Here is a 17,900-nt window from a genome sequence, read left to right on the forward strand (position 1 = left end):
AATGCAACTCACAGAGTTGGACACTTCCTTTGAAAGAGCTGTTTTGAAACACTCTTTTTGTAGAATCTGCAAGTGTTCATTTGGAGCGCTTTGAGGCCTAAGGTGGAAAAGGAAATATCTTCACTTATAAATCAGGCAGAAGCATTCTCAGAAACCTCTTTATGATGTGTGCATTCAACTCGGAGAGATAAGCCTTCCTTTTGATAGAGCAGTTTTGAAACTGTGTTTTGGCAGAATCTGCAAGTGGATATTTGGAGCCCTTTCAGGCCTTCGTTGGAAACGGGAGTATCTTCCCAAAAAAACTAAACAGAAGCGTTCTGTGAAACTGCTTTGTGTAGTATGAATCCAACTCACAGAGTTGAACACTTCCTTTGAAAGAGCTGTTTTGAAACATTCTTTTTGTAGAATCTGCAAGTGTTCATTTGGAGCGCTTTGAGGCCTATGGTGGAAAAGGAAATATCTTCACTTATAAACCAGGCAGAAGCATTCTCAGAAACCTCTTTATGATGTGTGCATTCAACTCGGAGAGATAAGCCTTCCTTTTGATAGAGCAGTTTTGAAACTGTGTTTTGGCAGAATCTGCAAGTGGATATTTGGAGCCCTTTCAGGCCTTCGTTGGAAACGGGAATATCTTCCCAAAAAAACTAAACAGAAGCGTTCTGTGAAACTGCTTTGTGTAGTATGAATCCAACTCACAGAGTTGAACACTTCCTTTGAAAGAGCTGTTTTGAAACACTCTTTTTGTAGAATCTGCAAGTGTTCATTTGGAGCGCTTTGAGGCCTATGGTGGAAAAGGAAATATCTTCACTTATAAACCAGGCAGAAGCATTCTCAGAAACCTCTTTATGATGTGTGCATTCAACTCAGAGAGATAAGCCTTCCTTTTGATAGAGCAGTTTTGAAACTGTATTTTTGCAGAATCTGCAAGTGGATATTTGGAGCTCTTTCATGCCTTCGTTGGAAACGGGAATTTCTTCCCATAAAAACTAAACAGAAGCGTTCTGTGAAACTGCTTTGTGTAGTATGAATCCAACTCACAGTGTTGAACACTTCTTTTGAAAGAGCAGTTTTGAAACACTCTTTTTGTAGAATCTGCAAGTGTTCGTTTGGAGCGCTTTGAGGCCTATGGTGGAAAAGGAAATATCTTCACATAAAACTTAGACAGAAGCATTCTTTGAAACTTCTTTATGATGTGTGCATTCATCTCACAGAGTTGAACCTTCCTTATCATGGAGCAGTTTGGAAAGAGTCTTTTTGCGGCATCTGCAAGTGGATATTTGGAGCTCTTTCAGGCCTTTTTTAGAAGCGGGAATATCTTCCCATAAAAACTGGACAGAAGCATTCTCACAAACTGCTTTGTGATGTGTGTGTTCAACTCACAGAGTTGAACCTTTCCTTTGCTAGAACACTTATGAAACACTCTTTTTGTAGAATCTGCAAGTGTTCATTTGGAGCGCATTGAGGCCTATGGTGGAAAAAGAAATATCTTCATATAAACAAGGGAGAAGCATTCTCAGAAACCTCTTTATGATGTGTGTATTCAACTCAGAGAGATAAGCCTTCCTTTTGATAGAGCAGTTTTGAAACTGTGTTTTTGCAGCATCTGCAAGTGGATATTTGGAGCCCTTTCAGGCCTTCGTTGGAAACGGGAATATCTTCCCAAAAAAACTAAACAGAAGCGTTCTGTGAAACTGCTTTGTGTAGTATGAATCCAACTCACAGAGTTGGACACTTCCTTTGAAAGAGCTGTTTTGAAACACTCTTTTTGTAGAATCTGCAAGTGTTCATTTGGAGCGCTTTGAGGCCTAAGGTGGAAAAGGAAATATCTTCACTTATAAATCAGGCAGAAGCATTCTCAGAAACCTCTTTATGATGTGTGCATTCAACTCGGAGAGATAAGCCTTCCTTTTGATAGAGCAGTTTTGAAACTGTGTTTTGGCAGAATCTGCAAGTGGATATTTGGAGCCCTTTCAGGCCTTCGTTGGAAACGGGAATATCTTCCCAAAAAAACTAAACAGAAGCGTTCTGTGAAACTGCTTTGTGTAGTATGAATCCAACTCACAGAGTTGAACACTTCCTTTGAAAGAGCAGTTTTGAAACACTCTTTTTGTAGAATCTACAAGTGTTCATTTGGAGCGCTTTGAGGCATATGGTGGAAAAAGAAATATCGTCACATAAAACCTAGACAGAAGCATTCTTTGAAACTTCTTTATGATGTGTGCATTCAACTCACAGAGTTGAACTTTCCTTTTCATGGAGCAGTTTGGAAAGAGTCTTTTTGCAGCATCTGCATGTGGATATTTGGAGCTCTTTCAGGCCTTTGTTAGAAGCGGGTATATCTTCCCATAAAAACTGGACTGAAGCATTCTCAGAAACTGCTTTGTGATGTGTGTGTTCAACTCACAGAGGTGAAATTTCCTTTGCTAGAGCAGTTATGAAACACTCTTTTTGTAGAATCTGCAAGTGTTCATTTGGAGCGATTTGAGGCCTATGGTGGAAAAAGAAATATCTTCATATATAAACAAGGCAGAAGCATTCTCAGAAACCTCTTTATGATGTGTGCATTCAACTCAGAGAGATAAGCCTTCCTTTTGATAGAGCAGTTTTGAAACTGTGTTTTTGCAGAATCTGCAAGTGGATATTTGGAGCCCTTTCAGGCCTTCGTTGGAAACGGGAATATCTTCCCAAAAAAACTAAACAGAAGCGTTCTGTGAAACTGCGTTGTGTAGTATGAATGCAACTCAGAGAGTTGGACACTTCCTTTGAAAGAGCTGTTTTGAAACACTCTTTTTGTAGAATCTGCAAGTGTTCATTTGGAGCGCTTTGAGGCCTAAGGTGGAAAAGGAAATATCTTCACTTATAAATCAGGCAGAAGCATTCTCAGAAACCTCTTTATGATGTGTGCATTCAACTCGGAGAGATAAGCCTTCCTGTTGATAGAGCAGTTTTGAAACTGTGTTTTGGCAGAATCTGCAAGTGGATATTTGGAGCCCTTTCAGGCCTTCGTTGGAAACGGGAATATCTTCCCAAAAAAACTAAACAGAAGCGTTCTGTGAAACTGCTTTGTGTAGTATGAATCCAACTCACAGAGTTGAACACTTCCTTTGAAAGAGCTGTTTTGAAACGCTCTTTTTGTAAAATCTGCAAGTGTTCATTTGGAGCGCTTTGAGGCCTATGGTGGAAAAGGAAATATCTTCACTTATAAACCAGGCAGAAGCATTCTCAGAAACCTCTTTATGATGTGTGCATTCAACTCGGAGAGATAAGCCTTCCTTTTGATAGAGCAGTTTTGAAACTGTGTTTTGGCAGAATCTGCAAGTGGATATTTGGAGCCCTTTCAGGCCTTCGTTGGAAACGGGAATATCTTCCCATAAAAACTAAACAGAAGCGTTCTGTGAAACTGCTTTGTGAAGTATGAATCCAACTCACAGAGTTGAACACTTCCTTTGAAAGAGCAGTTTTGAAACACTCTTTTTGTAGAAACTGCAATTGTTCGTTTGGAGCGGTTTGAGGCCTATGGTGGAAAAGGAAATATTTTCACATAAAACCTAGACAGAAGCATTCTTTGAAACTTCTTTATGATGTGTGCATTCATCTCACAGAGTTGAACCTTCTTTTTCATGGAGCAATTTGGAAAGAGTCTTTTTGCAGCATCTGCAAGTGGATATTTGGAGCTCTTTCAGGCCTTTGTTAGAAGCGGGAATATCTTCCATAAAAACTGGACAGAAGCATTCTCACAAACTACTTTGTGATGTGTGTGTTCAACTCACAGAGGTGAACCTTTTCTTTGCTAGAGCAGTTATGAAACACTCTTTTTGTAGAATCTGCAAGTGTTCATTTGGAGCGATTTGACGCCTATGGTGGAAAAAGAAATATCTTCATATATAAACAAGGCAGAAGCATTCTAAGAAACCTCTTTATGATGTGTGCATTCAACTCAGAGAGATAAGCCTTCCTTTTGATAGAGAAGTTTTGAAACTGAATTTTTGCAGAATCTGCAAGTGGATACTTGGAGCCCTTTCATGCCTTCGTTGGAAACGGGAATTTCTTCCCATAAAAACTAAACAGAAGCGTTCTGTGAAACTGCTTTGTGAAGTATGAATCCAACTCACAGAGTTGAACACTTCCTTTGAAAGAGCAGTTTTGAAACACTCTTTTTGTAGAATCTGCAAGTGTTCGTTTGGAGCGCTTTGAGGCCTATGGTGGAAAAGGAAATATCTTCACATAAAACCTAGACAGAAGCATTCTTTGAAACTTCTTTATGATGTGTGCATTCATCTCACAGAGTTGAACCATCCTTATCATGGAGCAGTTTGGAAAGAGTCTTTTTGCGGCATCTGCAAGTGGATATTTGGAGCTCTTTCAGGACTTTGTTAGAAGCGGGAATATCTTCCCATAAAAACTGGACAGAAGCATTCTCACAAACTGCTTTGTGATGTGTGTGTTCAACTCACAGAGTTGAACCTTTCCTTTGCTAGAACACATATGAAACACTCTTTTTGTAGAATCTGCAAGTGTTCATTTGGAGCGCATTGAGGCCTATGGTGGAAAAAGAAATATCTTCATATATAAACAAGGCAGATGCATTCTCAGAAACCTCTTTATGATGTGTGCATTCAACTCAGAGAGATAAGCCTTCCTTTTGATAGAGCAGTTTTGAAACTGTGTTTTTGCAGAATCTGCAAGTGGATATTTGGAGCCCTTTCAGGCCTTCGTTGGAAACGGGAATATCTTCCCAAAAAAACTAAACAGAAGCGTTCTGTGAAACTGCTTTGTGTAGTATGAATGCAACTCAGAGAGTTGGACACTTCCTTTGAAAGAGCTGTTTTGAAACACTCTTTTTGTAGAATCTGCAAGTGTTCATTTGGAGCGCTTTGAGGCCTAAGGTGGAAAAGGAAATATCTTCACTTATAAATCAGGCAGAAGCATTCTCAGAAACCTCTTTATGATGTGTGCATTCAACTCGGAGAGGTAAGCCTTCCTTTTGATAGAGCAGTTTTGAAACTGTGTTTTGGCAGAATCTGCAAGTGGATATTTGGAGCCCTTTCAGGCCTTCGTTGGAAACGGGAATATCTTCCCAAAAAAACTAAACAGAAGCGTTCTGTGAAACTGCTTTGTGTAGTATGAATCCAACTCACAGAGTTGAACACTTCCTTTGAAAGAGCTGTTTTGAAACACTCTTTTTGTAGAATCTGCAAGTGTTCATTTGGAGCGCTTTGAGGCCTATGGTGGAAAAGGAAATATCTTCACTTATAAACCAGGCAGAAGCATTCTCAGAAACCTCTTTATGATGTGTGCATTCAACTCGGAGAGATAAGCCTTCCTTTTGATAGAGCAGTTTTGAAACTGTGTTTTTGCAGAATCTGCAAGTGGATATTTGGAGCCCTTTCAGGCCTTCGTTGGAAACGGGAATATCTTCCCATAAAAACTAAACAGAAGCGTTCTGTGAAACTGCTTTGTGAAGTATAAATCCAACTCACAGAGTTGAACACTTCTTTTGAAAGAGCAGTTTGGAAACACTCTTTTTGTAGAATCTACAAGTGTTCATTTGGAGCGCTTTGAGGCCTATGGTGGAAAAGGAAATATCTTCACATAAAACCTAGACAGAAGCATTCTTTGAAACTTCTTTATGATTTGTGCATTGAACTCACAGAGTTGAACCTTCTTTTTCATGGAGCAATTTGGAAAGAGTCTTTTTGCAGCATTTGCAAGTGGATATTTGGAGCTCTTTCAGGCCTTTGTTAGAAGCGGGAATATCTTCCCATAAAAACTGGACAGAAGCATTCTCACAAACTGCTTTGTGATGTGTGTGTTCAACTCACAGAGGTGAAACTTTCCTTTGCTAGAGCAGTTGTGAAACACTCTTTTTGTAGAATCTGCAAGTGTTCATTTGGAGCGATTTGAAGCCTATGGTGGAAAAAGAAATATCTTCATATATAAACAAGGCAGAAGCATTCTCAGAAACCTCTTTATGATGTGTGCATTCAACTCAGAGAGATAAGCCTTCCTTTTGATAGAGAAGTTTTGAAACTGAATTTTTGCAGAATCTGCAAGTGGATATTTGGAGCCCTTTCATGCCTTCGTTGGAAACGGGAATTTCTTCCCATAAAAACTAAACAGAAGCGTTCTGTGAAACTGCTTTGTGTAGTATGAATCCAACTCACAGAGTTGAACACTTCCTTTGAAAGAGCTGTTTTGAAACACTCTTTTTGTAGAATCTGCAAGTGTTCATTTGGAGCGCATTGAGGCCTACGGTGGAAAACGAAATATCTTCACTTATAAACCAGGCAGAAGCATTCTCAGAAACCTCTTTATGATGTGTGTATTCAACTCAGAGAGATAAGCCTTCGTTTCGATAGAGCAGTTTTGAAACTGTGTTTTTGCAGAATCTGCAAGTGGATATTTGGAGCCCTTTCAGGCCTTCGTTGGAAACGGGAATATCTTCCCAAAAAAACTAAACAGAAGCGTTCTGTGAAACTGCTTTGTGTAGTATGAATCCAACTCACAGAGTTGGACACTTCCTTTGAAAGAGCTCTTTTGAAACACTCTTTTTGTAGAATCTGCAAGTGTTCATTTGGAGCGCTTTGAGGCCTATGGTGGAAAAGGAAATATCTTCACTTATAAACCAGGCAGAAGCATTCTCAGAAACCTCTTTATGATGTGTGCATTCAACTCGGAGAGATAAGCCTTCCTTTTGATAGAGCAGTTTTGAAACTGTGTTTTGGCAGAATCTGCAAGTGGATATTTGGAGCCCTTTAAGGCCTTCGTTGGAAACGGGAATATCTTCCCATAAAAACTAAACAGAAGCGTTCTGTGAAACTGCTTTGTGAAGTATGAATCCAACTCACAGAGTTGAACACTTCCTTTGAAAGAGCAGTTTTGAAACACTCTTTTTGTAGAATCTGCAAGTGTTCGTTTGGATCGCTTTGAGGCCTATGGTGGAAAAGGAAATATCTTCACATAAAACCTAGACAGAAGCATTCTTTGAAACTTCTTTATGATGTGTGCATTCATCTCACAGAGTTGAACCATCCTTATGATGGAGCAGTTTGGAAAGAGTCTTTTTGCGGCATCTGCAAGTGGATATTTGGAGCTCTTTCAGGACTTTGTTAGAAGCGGGAATATCTTCCCATAAAAACTGGACAGAAGCATTCTCACAAACTGCTTTGTGATGTGTGTGTTCAACTCACAGAGGTGAACCTTTCCTTTGCTAGAGCAGTTATGAAACACTCTTTTTGTAGAATCTGCAAGTGTTCATTTGGAGCGATTTGAGGCCTATGGTGGAAAAAGAAATATCTTCATATATAAACAAGGCAGAAGCATTCTCAGAAACCTCTTTATGATGTGTGCATTCAACTCGGAGAGATAAGCCTTCCTTTTGATAGAGCAGTTTTGAAACTGTATTTTTGCAGAATCTGCAAGTGGATATTTGGAGCTCTTTCATGCCTTCGTTGGAAACGGGAATTTCTTCCCATAAAAACTAAACAGAAGCGTTCTGTGAAACTGCTTTGTGTAGTATGAATCCAACTCACAGAGTTGAACACTTCCTTTGAAAGAGCAGTTTTGAAACACTCTTTTTGTAGAATCTGCAAGTGTTCGTTTGGAGCGCTTTGAGGCCTATGGTGGAAAAGGAAATATCTTCACACAAAACTTAGACAGAAGCATTCTTTGAAACTTCTTTATGATGTGTGCATTCATTTCACAGAGTTGAACCTTCCTTATCATGGAGCAGTTTGGAAAGAGTCTTTTTGCGGCATCTGCAAGTGGATATTTGGAGCTCTTTCAGGCCTTTGTTAGAAGCGGGAATATCTTCCCATAAAAACTGGACAGAAGCATTCTCACAAACTGCTTTGTGATGTGTGTGTTCAACTCACAGAGTTGAACCTTTCCTTTGCTAGAACACTTATGAAACACTCTTTTTGTAGAATCTGCAAGTGTTCATTTGGAGCGCATTGAGGCCTATGGTGGAAAAAGAAATATCTTCATATATAAACAAGGCAGAAGCATTCTCAGAAACCTCTTTATGATGTGTGCATTCAACTCAGAGAGATAAGCCTTCCTTTTGATAGAGCAGTTTTGAAACTGTGTTTTTGCAGAATCTGCAAGTGGATACTTGGAGCCCTTTCAGGCCTTCGTTGGAAACGGGAATATCTTCCCAAAAAAACTAAACAGAAGCGTTCTGTGAAACTGCTTTGTGTAGTATGAATGCAACTCACAGAGTTGGACACTTCCTTTGAAAGAGCTGTTTTGAAACACTCTTTTTGTAGAATCTGCAAGTGTTCATTTGGAGCGCTTTGAGGCCTAAGGTGGAAAAGGAAATATCTTCACTTATAAATCAGGCAGAAGCATTCTCAGAAACCTCTTTATGATGTGTGCATTCAACTCGGAGAGATAAGCCTTCCTTTTGATAGAGCAGTTTTGAAACTGTGTTTTGGCAGAATCTGCAAGTGGATATTTGGAGCCCTTTCAGGCCTTCGTTGGAAACGGGAATATCTTCCCAAAAAAACTAAACAGAAGCGTTCTGTGAAACTGCTTTGTGTAGTATGAATCCAACTCACAGTGTTGAACACTTCCTTTGAAAGGGCTGTTTTGAAACACTTTTTTTGTAGAATCTGCAAGTGTTCATTTGGAGCGCTTTGAGGCCTATGGTGGAAAAGGAAATATCTTCACTTATAAACCAGGCAGAAGCATTCTCAGAAACCTCTTTATGATGTGTGCATTCGACTCGGAGAGATAAGCCTTCCTTTTGTTAGAGCAGTTTTGAAACTGTGTTTTTGCAGAATCTGCAAGTGTATATTTGGAGCCCTTTCAGGCCTTCGTTGGAAACGGGAATATCTTCCCATAAAAATTAAACAGAAGCGTTCTGTGAAACTGCTTTGTGAAGTATGAATCCAACTCACAGAGTTGAACACTTCTTTTGAAAGAGCAGTTTTGAAACACTCTTTTTGTAGAATCTACAAGTGTTCATTTGGAGCGCTTTGAGGCATATGGTGGAAAAAGAAATATCTTCACATAAAACCTAGACAGAAGCATTCTTTGAAACTTCTTTATGATGTGTGCATTCAACTCACAGAGTTGAACTTTCCTTTTCATGGAGCAGTTTGGAAAGAGTCTTTTTGCAGCATCTGCAAGTGGATATTTGGAGATCTTTCAGGCCTTTGTTAGAAGCGGGAATATCTTCCCCTAAAAACTGGACAGAAGCATTCTCACAAACTGCTTTGTGATGTGTGTGTTCAACTCACAGAGGTGAACCTTTCCTTTGCTAGAGCAGTTATGAAACACTCTTTTTGTAGAATCTGCAAGTGTTCATTTGGAGCGATTTGAGGCCTATGGTGGAAAAAGAAATATCTTCATATATAAACAAGGCAGAAGCATTCTCAGAAACCTCTTTATGATGTGTGCATTCAACTCAGAGAGATAAGCCTTCCTTTTGATAGAGCAGTTTTGAAACTGTGTTTTTGCAGAATCTGCAAGTGGATATTTGGAGCCCTTTCAGGCCTTCGTTGGAAACGGGAATATCTTCCCATAAAAACTAAACAGAAGCGTTCTGTGAAACTGCTTTGTGAAGTATGAATCCAACTCACAGAGTTGAACACTTCCTTTGAAAGAGCAGTTTTGAAACACTCTTTTTGTAGAATCTGCAAGTGTTCGTTTGGAGCGCTTTGAGGCCTATGGTGGAAAAGGAAATATCTTCACATAAAACCTAGACAGAAGCATTCTTTGAAACTTCTTTATGATGTGTGCATTCATCTCACAGAGTTGAACCTTCTTTTTCATGGAGCAATTTGGAAAGAGTCTTTTTGCAGCATCTGCAAGTGGATATTTGGAGCTCTTTCAGGCCTTTGTTAGAAGCGGGAATATCTTCCCATAGAAACTGGACAGAAGCACTCTCACAAACTGCTTTGTGATGTGTGTGTTCAACTCACAGAGGTGAACCTTTCCTTTGCTAGAGCAGTTATGAAACACTCTTTTTGTAGAATCTGCAAGTGTTCATTTGGAGCGATTTGAGGCCTATGGTGGAAAAAGAAATATCTTCATATATAAACAAGGCAGAAGCATTCTCAGAAACCTCTTTATGATGTGTGCATTCAACTCAGAGAGATAAGCCTTCCTTTTGATAGAGCACTTTTGAAACTGTATTTTTGCAGAATCTGCAAGTGGATATTTGGAGCTCTTTCATGCCTTCGTTGGAAACGGGAATTTCTTCCCATAAAAACTAAACAGAAGCGTTCTGTGAAACTGCTTTGTGTAGTATGAATCCAACTCACAGAGTTGAACACTTCCTTTGAAAGAGCAGTTTTGAAACACTCTTTTTGTAGAATCTGCAAGTGTTCGTTTGGAGCGCTTTGAGGCCTATGCTGTAAAAGGAAATATCTTCACACAAAACTTAGACAGAAGCATTCTTTGAAACTTCTTTACGATGTGTGCATTCATCTCACAGAGTTGAACCTTCCTTATCATGGAGCAGTTTGGAAAGAGTCTTTTTGCGGCATCTGCAAGTGGATATTTGGAGCTCTTTCAGGCCTTTGTTAGAAGCGGGAATATCTTCCCATAAAAACTGGACAGAAGCATTCTCACAAACTGCTTTGTGATGTTTGTGTTCAACTCACAGAGTTGAACATTTCCTTTGCTAGAACACTTATGAAACACTCTTTTTGTAGAATCTGCAAGTGTTCATTTGGAGCGCATTGAGGCCTATGGTGGAAAAAGAAATATCTTCATATATAAACAAGGGAGAAGCATTCTCAGAAACCTCTTTATGATGTGTGTATTCAACTCAGAGAGATAAGACTTCCTTTTGATAGAGCAGTTTTGAAACTGTGTTTTTGCAGAATCTGCAAGTGGATATTTGGAGCCCTTTCAGGCCTTCGTTGGAAACGGGAATATCTTCCCAAAAAAACTAAACAGAAGCGTTCTGTGAAACTGCTTTGTGTAGTATTAATGCAACTCACAGAGTTGGACACTTCCTTTGAAAGAGCTGTTTTGAAACACTCTTTTTGTAGAATCTGCAAGTGTTCATTTGGAGCGCTTTGAGGCCTAAGGTGGAAAAGGAAATATCTTCACTTATAAATCAGGCAGAAGCATTCTCAGAAACCTCTTTATGATGTGTGCATTCAACTCGGAGAGATAAACCTTCCTTTTGATAGACCAGTTTTGAAACTGTGTTTTTGCAGAATCTGCAAGTGGATATTTGGAGCCCTTTCAGGCCTTCGTTGGAAACGGGAATATCTTCCCAAAAAAACTAAACAGAAGCGTTCTGTGAAACTGCTTTGTGTAGTATGAATCCAACTCACAGAGTTGAACACTTCCTTTGAAAGAGCTGTTTTGAAACACTCTTTTTGTAGAATCTGCAAGTGTTCATTTGGAGCGCTTTGAGGCCTATGGTGGAAAAGGAAATATCTTCACTTATAAACCAGGCAGAAGCATTCTCAGAAACCTCTTTATGATGTGTGCATTCAACTCGGAGAGATAAGCCTTCCTTTTGATAGAGCAGTTTTGAAACTGTGTTTTGGCAGAATCTGCAAGTGGATATTTGGAGCCCTTTCAGGCCTTCGTTGGAAACGGGAATATCTTCCCATAAAAACTAAACAGAAGCGTTCTGTGAAACTGCTTTGTGAAGTATGAATCCAACTCACAGAGTTGAACACTTCCTTTGAAAGAGCAGTTTTGAAACACTCTTTTTGTAGAATCTGCAAGTGTTCGTTTGGAGCGCTTTGAGGCCTATGGTGGAAAAGGAAATATCTTCACATAAAACATAGACAGAAGCATTCTTTGAAACTTCTTTATGATGTGTGCATTCATCTCACAGAGTTGAACCTTCCTTATCATGGAGCAGTTTGGAAAGAGTCTTTTTGCGGCATCTGCAAGTGGATATTTGGAGCTCTTTCAGGCCTTTGTTAGAAGCGGGAATATCTTCCCATAAAAACTGGACAGAAGCATTCTCACAAACTGCTTTGTGATGTGTGTGTTCAACTCACAGAGTTGAACCTTTCCTTTTCTAGAACACTTATGAAACACTCTTTTTGCAGAATCTGCAAGTGTTCATTTGGAGCGCATTGAGGCCTATGGTGGAAAAAGAAATATCTTCATATATAAACAAGGGAGAAGCATTCTCAGAAACCTCTTTATGATGTGTGTATTCCACTCAGAGAGATAAGCCTTCCTTTTGATAGAGCAGTTTTGAAACTGTGTTTTTGCAGAATCTGCAAGTGGATATTTGGAGCCCTTTCAGGCCTTCGTTGGAAAAGGGAATATCTTCCCATAAAAACTAAACAGAAGAGTTCTGTGAAACTGCTTTGTGTAGTATGAATCCAACTCACAGAGTTGGACACTTCCTTTGAAAGAGCTGTTTTGAAACACTCTTTTTGTAGAATCTGCAAGTGTTCATTTGGAGCGCTTTGAGGCCTATGGTGGAAAAGGAAATATCTTCACTTATAAACCAGGCAGAAGCATTCTCAGAAACCTCTTTATGATGTGTGCATTCAACTCGGAGAGATAAGCCTTCCTTTTGATAGAGCAGTTTTGAAACTGTGTTTTGGCAGAATCTGCAAGTGGATATTTGGAGCCCTTTCAGGCCTTCGTTGGAAACGGGAATATCTTCCCATAAAAACTAAACAGAAGCGTTCTGTGAAACTGCTTTGTGAAGTATAAATCCAACTCACAGAGTTGAACACTTCTTTTGAAAGAGGAGTTTGGAAACACTCTTTTTGTAGAATCTACAAGTGTTCATTTGGAGCGCTTTGAGGCCTATGGTGGAAAAGGAAATATCTTCACATAAAACCTAGACAGAAGCATTCTTTGAAACTTCTTTATGATGTATGCATTCAACTCACAGAGTTGAACCTTCTTTTTCATGGAGCAATTTGGAAAGAGTCTTTTTGCAGCATCTGCAAGTGGATATTTGGAGCTCTTTCAGGCCTTTGTTAGAAGCGGGAATATCTTCCCATAGAAACTGGACAGAAGCATTCTCACAAACTGCTTTGTGATGTGTGTGTTCAACTCACAGAGGTGAACCTTTCCTTTGCTAGAGCAGTTATGAAACACTCTTTTTGTAGAATCTGCAAGTGTTCATTTGGAGCGATTTGAGGCCTATGGTGGAAAAAGAAATATCTTCATATATAAACAAGGCAGAAGCATTCTCAGAAACCTCTTTATGATGTGTGCATTCAACTCGGAGAGATAAGCCTTCCTTTTGATAGAGCAGTTTTTAAACTGTATTTTTGCAGAATCTGCAAGTGGATATTTGGAGCTCTTTCATGCCTTCGTTGGAAACGGGAATTTCTTCCCATAAAAACTAAACAGAAGCGTTCTGTGAAACTGCTTTGTGTAGTATGAATCCAACTCACAGAGTTGAACACTTCCTTTGAAAGAGCAGTTTTGAAACACTCTTTTTGTAGAATCTGCAAGTGTTCGTTTGGAGCGCTTTGAGGCCTATGGTGGAAAAGGAAATATCTTCACACAAAACTTAGACAGAAGCATTCTTTGAAACTTCGTTATGATGTGTGCATTCATCTCACAGAGTTGAACCTTCCTTATCATGGAGCAGTTTGGAAAGAGTCTTTTTGCGGCATCTGCAAGTGGATATTTGGAGCTCTTTCAGGCCTTTGTTAGAAGCGGGAATATCTTCCCATAAAAACTGGACAGAAGCATTCTCACAAACTGCTTTGTGATGTGTGTGTTCAACTCACAGAGTTGAACCTTTCCTTTGCTAGAACACGTATGAAACACTCTTTTTGTAGAATCTGCAAGTGTTCATTTGGAGCGCATTGAGGCCTATGGTGGAAAAAGAAATATCTTCATATATAAACAAGGCAGAAGCATTCTCAGAAACCTCTTTATGATGTGTGCATTCAACTCAGAGAGATAAGCCTTCCTTTTGATAGAGCAGTTTTGAAACTGTGTTTTTGCAGAATCTGCAAGTGGATACTTGGAGCCCTTCCAGGCCTTCGTTGGAAACGGGAATGTCTTCCCAAAAAAACTAAACAGAAGCGTTCTGTGAAACTGCTTTGTGTAGTATGAATGCAACTCACAGAGTTGGACACTTCCTTTGAAAGAGCTGTTTTGAAACACTCTTTTTGTAGAATCTGCAAGTGTTCATTTGGAGCGCTTTGAGGCCTAAGGTGGAAAAGGAAATATCTTCACTTATAAATCAGGCAGAAGCATTCTCAGAAACCTCTTTATGATGTGTGCATTCAACTCGGAGAGATAAGCCTTCCTTTTGATAGAGCAGTTTTGAAACTGTGTTTTGGCAGAATCTGCAAGTGGATATTTGGAGCCCTTTCAGGCCTTCGTTGGAAACGGGAATATCTTCCCAAAAAAACTAAACAGAAGCGTTCTGTGAAACTGCTTTGTGTAGTATGAATCCAACTCACAGTGTTGAACACTTCCTTTGAAAGAGCTGTTTTGAAACACTCTTTTTGTAGAATCTGCAAGTGTTCATTTGGAGCGCTTTGAGGCCTATGGTGGAAAAGGAAATATCTTCACTTATAAACCAGGCAGAAGCATTCTCAGAAACCTCTTTATGATGTGTGCATTCGACTCGGAGAGATAAGCCTTCCTTTTGTTAGAGCAGTTTTGAAACTGTGTTTTTGCAGAATCTGCAAGTGTATATTTGGAGCCCTTTCAGGCCTTCGTTGGAAACGGGAATATCTTCCCATAAAAATTAAACAGAAGCGTTCTGTGAAACTGCTTTGTGAAGTATGAATCCAACTCACAGAGTTGAACACTTCTTTTGAAAGAGCAGTTTTGAAACACTCTTTTTGTAGAATCTACAAGTGTTCACTTGGAGCGCTTTGAGGCATATGGTGGAAAAGGAAATATCTTCACATAAAACCTAGACAGAAGCATTCTTTGAAACTTCTTTATGATGTGTGCATTCAACTCACAGAGTTGAAAATTCTTTTTCATGGAGCAATTTGGAAAGAGTCTTTTTGCAGCATCTGCAAGTGGATATTTGGAGCTCTTTCAGGCCTTTGTTAGAAGCGGGAATATCTTCCCATAAAAACTGGACAGAAGCATTCTCACAAACTGCTTTGTGATGTGTGTGTTCAACTCACAGAGGTGAACCTTTCCTTTGCTAGAGCAGTTATGAAACACTCTATTTGTAGAATCTGCAAGTGTTCATTTGGAGCGATTTGAGGCCTATGGTGGAAAAAGAAATATCTTCATATATAAACAAGGCAGAAGCATTCTCAGAAACCCCTTTATGAGGTTTGCATTCAACTCAGAGAGATAAGCCTTCCTTTTGATAGAGCAGTTTTTAAACTGTGTTTTGGCAGAATCTGCAAGTGGATATTTGGAGCCCTTTCAGGCCTTCGTTGGAAACGGGAATATCTTCCCAAAAAAACGAAACAGAAGCGTTCTGTGAAACTGCTTTGTGTAGTATGAATGCAACTCACAGAGTTGGACACTTCCTTTGAAAGAGCTGTTTTGAAACACTCTTTTTGTAGAATCTGCAAGGGTTCATTTGGAGCGCTTTGAGGCCTAAGGTGGAAAAGGAAATATCTTCACTTATAAATCAGGCAGAAGCATTCTCAGAAACTTCTTTATCATGTGTGCATTCAACTCGGATAGATAAGCCTTCCTTTTGATAGAGCAGTTTTGAAACTGTGTTTTTGCAGAATCTGCAAGTGGATATTTGGAGCCCTTTCAGGCCTTCGTTGGAAACGGGAATATCTTCCCAAAAAAACTAAACAGAAGCGTTCTGTGAAACTGCTTTGTGTAGTATGAATCCAACTCACAGAGTTGAACACTTCCTTTGAAAGAGCTGTTTTGAAACACTCTTTTTGTAGAATCTGCAAGTGTTCATTTGGAGCGCTTTGAGGCCTATGGTGGAAAAGGAAATATCTTCACTTATAAACCAGGCAGAAGCATTCTCAGAAACCTCTTTATGATGTGTGCATTCAACTCGGAGAGATAAGCCTTCCTTTTGATAGAGCAGTTTTGAAACTGTGTTTTGGCAGAATCTGCAAGTGGATATTTGGAGCCCTTTCAGGCCTTCGTTGGAAACGGGAATATCTTCCCATAAAAACTAAACAGAAGCGTTCTGTGAAACTGCTTTGTGAAGTATGAATCCAACTCACAGAGTTGAACACTTCCTTTGAAAGAGCAGTTTTGAAACACTCTTTTTGTAGAATCTGCAAGTGTTCGTTTGGAGCGCTTTGAGGCCTATGGTGGAAAAGGAAATATCTTCACATAAAACATAGACAGAAGCATTCTTTGAAACTTCTTTATGATGTGTGCATTCATCTCACAGAGTTGAACCTTCCTTATCATGGAGCAGTTTGGAAAGAGTCTTTTTGCGGCATCTGCAAGTGGATATTTGGAGCTCTTTCAGGCCTTTGTTAGAAGCGGGAATATCTTCCCATAAAAACTGGACAGAAGCATTCTCACAAACTGCTTTGTGATGTGTGTGTTCAACTCACAGAGTTGAACCTTTCCTTTTCTAGAACACTTATGAAACACTCTTTTTGCAGAATCTGCAAGTGTTCATTTGGAGCGCATTGAGGCCTATGGTGGAAAAAGAAATATCTTCATATATAAACAAGGGAGAAGCATTCTCAGAAACCTCTTTATGATGTGTGTATTCCACTCAGAGAGATAAGCCTTCCTTTTGATAGAGCAGTTTTGAAACTGTGTTTTTGCAGAATCTGCAAGTGGATATTTGGAGCCCTTTCAGGCCTTCGTTGGAAAAGGGAATATCTTCCCATAAAAACTAAACAGAAGAGTTCTGTGAAACTGCTTTGTGTAGTATGAATCCAACTCACAGAGTTGGACACTTCCTTTGAAAGAGCTGTTTTGAAACACTCTTTTTGTAGAATCTGCAAGTGTTCATTTGGAGCGCTTTGAGGCCTATGGTGGAAAAGGAAATATCTTCACTTATAAACCAGGCAGAAGCATTCTCAGAAACCTCTTTATGATGTGTGCATTCAACTCGGAGAGATAAGCCTTCCTTTTGATAGAGCAGTTTTGAAACTGTGTTTTGGCAGAATCTGCAAGTGGATATTTGGAGCCCTTTCAGGCCTTCGTTGGAAACGGGAATATCTTCCCATAAAAACTAAACAGAAGCGTTCTGTGAAACTGCTTTGTGAAGTATAAATCCAACTCACAGAGTTGAACACTTCTTTTGAAAGAGGAGTTTGGAAACACTCTTTTTGTAGAATCTACAAGTGTTCATTTGGAGCGCTTTGAGGCCTATGGTGGAAAAGGAAATATCTTCACATAAAACCTAGACAGAAGCATTCTTTGAAACTTCTTTATGATGTATGCATTCAACTCACAGAGTTGAACCTTCTTTTTCATGGAGCAATTTGGAAAGAGTCTTTTTGCAGCATCTGCAAGTGGATATTTGGAGCTCTTTCAGGCCTTTGTTAGAAGCGGGAATATCTTCCCATAGAAACTGGACAGAAGCATTCTCACAAACTGCTTTGTGATGTGTGTGTTCAACTCACAGAGGTGAACCTTTCCTTTGCTAGAGCAGTTATGAAACACTCTTTTTGTAGAATCTGCAAGTGTTCATTTGGAGCGATTTGAGGCCTATGGTGGAAAAAGAAATATCTTCATATATAAACAAGGCAGAAGCATTCTCAGAAACCTCTTTATGATGTGTGCATTCAACTCGGAGAGATAAGCCTTCCTTTTGATAGAGCAGTTTTTAAACTGTATTTTTGCAGAATCTGCAAGTGGATATTTGGAGCTCTTTCATGCCTTCGTTGGAAACGGGAATTTCTTCCCATAAAAACTAAACAGAAGCGTTCTGTGAAACTGCTTTGTGTAGTATGAATCCAACTCACAGAGTTGAACACTTCCTTTGAAAGAGCAGTTTTGAAACACTCTTTTTGTAGAATCTGCAAGTGTTCGTTTGGAGCGCTTTGAGGCCTATGGTGGAAAAGGAAATATCT

This window comes from Pongo abelii, chromosome 2, assembly GCF_028885655.2.
Source record: "Pongo abelii isolate AG06213 chromosome 2, NHGRI_mPonAbe1-v2.0_pri, whole genome shotgun sequence".
Lineage (NCBI taxonomy): Eukaryota > Metazoa > Chordata > Mammalia > Primates > Hominidae > Pongo > Pongo abelii.